The following is a 5,944-nucleotide window of genomic DNA, read 5'->3' on the forward strand; positions in this document are numbered from 1 at the left end:
CCCGGCTAGTTTTTTGTATTTTTTTAGTAGAGACGGGGTTTCACCGTGTTAGCCAGGATGATCTTGATCTCCTGACCTTGTGATCTGCCCGTCTCGGCCTCCCAAAGTGCTGGGATTACACGCTTGAGCCACCGTGCCCGGCCAATTTTACAGCATTTTTAAATCACCCCATAAAGAAACCCTATACTCATTAGCAGTCCCTCCCCTTCCTCTCATTCTCGGCACCTAGTAACCACTAAACTATTTTCTGACTCTCATGGATTTGCCTATTCTGGACATAATATATAAATGGAATCATACAATACATGGTCTTTTGTGTCTGTCTTCTTTCACTTAGTGTAGTATTTCAAGATCCACCCATATTGTGGTGTGTATCAGTACTTTAGTTTTAAAAATAATTTTTTAGGCCGGGCATGGTGGCTCACACCAGTAATGCCAGCACTTTGGGAGGCAGGTGGATCACTTGAGATTGGAAATTCAAGACTAGCCTGGCCAACATGGTGAAACCCTGTCTCTACTCAAAATACAAAAAGTAACTGGTCATGGTGGCTCACGCTTGTAGTCCCAGCTACTCAGGAGGATGAGGCAGGAGAATCTCTTGAGCCTGGGAGGCGGAGGTTGCAGTGAGCTGAGATTGAGTCACTGCACTCCAGCCTGGGGGTTGGGGCAAGGCTCAGTCTCAAAGAAAAAATAATAATAATAATAATAATAACAATAATAATAATTTTTTATTTTGTGAGTACATAGTAGGTGTATGTATTTATGGGGAACATGAGATCTTTTGATCCAGGCATGCAATGCATAATAATCACATCATGGAAAGTGGGCTATCCATCCCCTCAAGCATTTATCTTTTATATTACAAATAATCCAATTATATTATTTATTTTAAAATGAACAATTAAATTATTATTGACTACAGACACTCCATTTTCCTATCAAATAATAGGCTTTATTCATTCATTCTAGCTAGTTTTTGGACCCATTAACCATCTCCACCTCCGCCCCACCCCCAACAGCCCTTTCCAGCCTTTGGTTAGACTCTTCTATTATTGATCTCCATGAGATCAATTTAAAAAAACTTTAGATCCCACAAATAAGTGAGAATATGTGATGTTTGTCTTCCTGTGCCTTCTATGTTAAGTGAAATCACTTAACATAATGTCAGTATTTCATTTTTTAAATGATCAAATAATGTTCCATTGTATACTACATTTTATTTAGCCATTCAGCAGTTCATGGATATTTGGGTTGTCTCCGCTTTCTGGTTCTCATGAATAGTGTCTCTATGAATATTCATTTTTGTGTTGATGAACAAGTTTTTGTGTGTATCTATGTTTTCCTTTCCAAGCACTCTTTAAAAAAAGTTTTGAGGTTTAAATGACATGCCATAAAGTTCAGTCATTTTAAGTGTATAATGCAATAATTTTTACTAAATTTACAGAGTTGTGTTATCATCAAGACAATTCTCAACAAGCGTTCTTGTCCATGCCTTTTTTCATTCTTGAGAAGATATTTTAAATTAAGTTAAACGTTATCACTTTCCCCATCAGGACTATCTAAGCCTCAATATTTGCCCTCCCTGAGACTGGAGGTGGTTGAGACCAGAAAACAGAGATTTTGGAAAGGCCATAAAGTAACGTAAGGATCTAACTAATTAATTGGGTAATTTTCTGGATTCCAAAATGTAAAACACTCCACTCCTATCTTCTGAGACATTCTCCTTTAATTACTTAACACATTGTCATTTGAAACTCAGCTTTGCTTGTCTGGTCTCAGCTGCTCAGCTGTCAGAAGATTAATTATGCTTTTTTGTTGTTGTTCAGTGAACTGTAGAGGGAAAAAGAAAGTATGGCAACTTTAGTGAGAAAAAAACCTAATGTGGAGCTGAAATAGTCATTATCAATGTATTATAGTCCAAAACATTTTTTTTTTTTTTGAGACTGTCGCCCCAGCTGGGGTACAGTGGAGTGATCTTGGCTCACTGCAACCTCCACCTCCCAGGTTCAAGTGATTCTCCTGCCTCAGCCTCCCGAGTAGCTGGGACTACAGGCGTGTGCCACCACGCCTGGCTAATTTTTTGTATTTTTAGTAGAGATGGGGTTTCGCTGTGTTGGTCAGGATGGTCTCAATCTCCTGACCTGTGATGCTCCCGCCTTGGTCTCCCAAATTGCTCAGATTACAGGTATGAGCCACCGTGCCCGGCCATCCAAACCTTTTTTAACTGTTAGTGTCACAATGTAGTCAGTGTTGCCATCTCCAAATTGTCAACCCCACTTCCTGCTATCTCCAGAGATGACCAAGGAAATCCTGCCTCCAGGACATTCCAGGCAAATCACACCTGGAATGCTATGAACCCTGGCCCCCAATATCTGTGTGTTCCTGTTTGAGGGCTGGAACAGACTACATGTAAGCTGCATGGACTCCTTTTGCCCTGAGAAGTACACTGAAAAACTCTCTGACTTTGGTTTCCTCCTGGTCTTCTAAGGATGGTTGCATTTATTTATTTATTGAGACAGAGTTTCGCTCTTCTTGCCCAGAATGCAATGGCGCGATCTCAGCTCACTGCAACTTCCGCCTCCTGGGTACAAGTGATTCTCCTGCCTCAGGCTCCCAAGTGTCTGGGATTACAGGCGTGTGCCACCATGCCCGGCTATTTTTTTTTTTTTTTTTGGATGTTTAGTGGAGACGGGGTTTCACCCTGTTGGCCAGGCTGGTGTTGAACCCCTGACCTCAGTCAGGTGATCTGCCCACCTCAGCCTCCCAAAGGAATTACAGGCATGAGCCACCGTGCCTGGCTGGTTGCTTTTACTTATTATTATCTTTTACAACATTTAATTTTGAACTCCAGCAAAATTGTTAAATAAATACAAAAATTGTATACCAAAGAAAGACGTCACACATTTGATATTTTGGGACTATTAAAGATCCACCTGATAAAAATACCATCAAATTTTTCCCAGCTTACCAAGTAAGCTAGGTTTGTTTTTAGTTTACTAGTCTCCCTTTCTGCATCCTTCTTTTTACTCAAGTACTCCCAACCCTTTGAAAACCCTCCAGAAAAGATATGACAGATCCTCTCTAGCTGTCCTCTCTGGCCATCCTTTTGCCTTAATCCACCCCTTGCATTTCCTCCATCACTGCCCTGGCCTTCCATTTGGCACTTGTCTACTTCTCCATTTTCCTCCCCACAATGAGAGAAGCTCTCAAGAATATGCACTATGTCTGTTGTATTCTTAGCTCTTATTACTGAGTCTGGTGCATGGTATCTACTGAATAATTCACTGTTAAAAAATGAATGAATGATGAAGTAAGAGTAAAATTAGACCATTTCTAGAGGAATTTGCATTTTAATATCTCTGACTATGGGTTATTTAACTTCAATAAGCCCTAAGCTGTGGTTCTTAACCCGGTGACTATTTTTCCCTCCCATGGGACTTTGGCAATTTCTGGAGACATTTTTGGTTGTCACAACAGGGGAGGAGCTACTAACACCTAGTAGGTAGAGGTCAGGGATATGGCTAAACATCTTTCAATGCCCAGGACAGCTCCACACAGCAAAGAATTATCCAGCCCAAAATGTCTATATTGCCAAGTTTGAGAAACTATGTCTTAGAAAAATTTTAGGGACAGGAGGGGCATCATAGCTCCTGAAATTATATCATTTAGGCACTTATTTTTAAGCAGTCCTTACATCTGCAGACAGATACTACTGAATGCTGTTCATGGAAATGCCTCCCTGATTTCTTTGTTAAGATTTTATATAAATGTATTCCATAGGTGTGTCTTTTTGTATCTTGGATGAGTAAAAAAAGAAAGAGTATGGCTGTGTCCCTTAAAAGATTTTGTGGCAAGTCTGAACTGGGACTATTTTTAACCTAGACTGTATCCAAGTATCCACTGAGCACCTACTATGTGCCTGGCATTATTCTGGGGTCTGGAATTACAGCACTGAGCAGGACACGTGAGGTCTCTGTTTTCAGGGCAATGACACTCTCATGGGGGTAGATGCAATAAACAAACCGGTGACTCTAAAACATGTTGGCAAAGCTAAGGGCTATAGTAAAATAAAATGGGAGAATATGGTAAAGGGGCAAGTTTAGATTGGATGATCAGAGAAAACCTCATGGCAAGGAGATCTCTAAGCTGAGATCCGCATGCCATAGGAATATCTAAGTGGAGAACAATAGCAAAGGGAACAGCCAGGGCAAAGGCGCTGTGGTGGGAGGAGCTTGATGTGCTAGATGAACGAGAAGGCCTCTCCGTGTAGCTTCACTATTATGGTGGAGGGCAAGTGGTGCAGGATGGGGCTGGAGGTGTAGTCAGGGGCCACATGACAGAGACCAGATAAGCAGTATGGATTTCATTCCAAGTACAATATGGATATGGGGAATGCAAGGACCTGATTTTTATTTGTAAAGGATCATCCAAGATGTTCTGTGAGAATGGAGTAGAAGAAACAAGTAGGGCAGAGTCGTAGGGGAGCCCATGGTATTCACTGGGAAATGCTGTTTGTTGGATATGGTCATATTCCATGCTGATGAGTCCCAACAGGAGAGTGTTTTCTAACAGCAGAAGTGGTATGTTTGTGAAATCACATAAGACACTTTCCAGTGTTGGGGCACAGAAAATGATACCCCCAAACATGGCACTTTGGTATGTTGAGTACTTTGAATTATAAAACAAAATAAAATTTCTGGACCCTCTAAATGCCAAGGGGGAAGTTTAGCCCTGGAAACTCAGTCACCATAGCATGTTTGCTTCTTTTGCTTCTTGAGTATAGATTAACTCTCTTCCTCATTGCTCTTGTTCTGTAATTGACCAGGAGAGACCAGAGATCAGACCTCCTCTTCCAATCACTGGTCTTTGTTACAGATTAATTGCCTCCTTTATTGTCCTGTGTCTAACTCAGACCAGATGGCACAAAAGACCCTATGACTGTTATATCCTCAGTGTGGAATGTTAAATATACCTTTTTCAAAAGGAAAAGACCACCTCAACTAATCAAATCATTGTAACTATGCATTAACCCTTATATAGAAAGATGTTGAAATTCTGTTGTGCTCCTCTAGGCTTTTCCTGTGTAAATGATCCTAAACTTCTTCACTTCTGAACACTGACTTCCATTGGTGGCCATTTTCAAACTTTTGCACTTGAATAAACTCTGTTTAAACTACATTCTGAACTTTATGATTACTTTAGATTGACAGAGTTAAAGAAAATTGTAAGACCTCAGAACCATAGTCTCTCTCTGACCTTTCCCTACCACCCTTTCTCTCTGATCCTTTTTTTTTTTTTGAGACAGAGTCTTATTCTGTCACCCAGGCTGCAGTGCAGTGGCACACTCTCAGCTCACTGCAACCTTGCCACCAGGCTTCAAACGATTCTGCTGCCTTAGCCTCCCGAATAGCTGAAACTACAGGTGCCCACCACCATGGCCAGCTAATTTTTTAGTAGAGGCAGGGTTTCACCATGTAGGCAGGGCTTGTCTTGAACTCCTGACCTCAGGTGATCTGCCCACCTCAGCCTCCCAAAGTGCTGGGATTATAGGTGTGAGCCACCACGCCTGGCCTCTCTGATCCTCTTTCTTTCCCAAAACATTAGGAGGGACTGTCTCTGGAATTTCCTTATCTGAATATGAAACCTTCTTTCCAAAAGAAATGCAGTTGTCTTAAGACCTCTTCCCTAGGGATCTCATCAAATAACCAGGAAAGACCAATCACTGGAGGCCCAGCACAGTGGCTCAGGCCTGTAATCGCAGCACTTTGGGAGGCCAAGGTGGGCAGATCACTTGAGGTCAGGAGTTCGAGACCAGCCTGGCCAACATGACAAAACCCTGTCTCTACTAAAAATACAAAAATTAGCTGGGCGTGGTGGCGGGCACCTGTAGTCCCAGCTACTTGGGAGGCTGAGGCACGAGAATCACTTGACCCTGGAAGGTGGA

Source organism: Colobus angolensis, unplaced genomic scaffold (assembly GCF_000951035.1).
Source record: "Colobus angolensis palliatus isolate OR3802 unplaced genomic scaffold, Cang.pa_1.0 Scaffold15, whole genome shotgun sequence".
Taxonomy (NCBI): Eukaryota; Metazoa; Chordata; class Mammalia; order Primates; family Cercopithecidae; genus Colobus; species Colobus angolensis.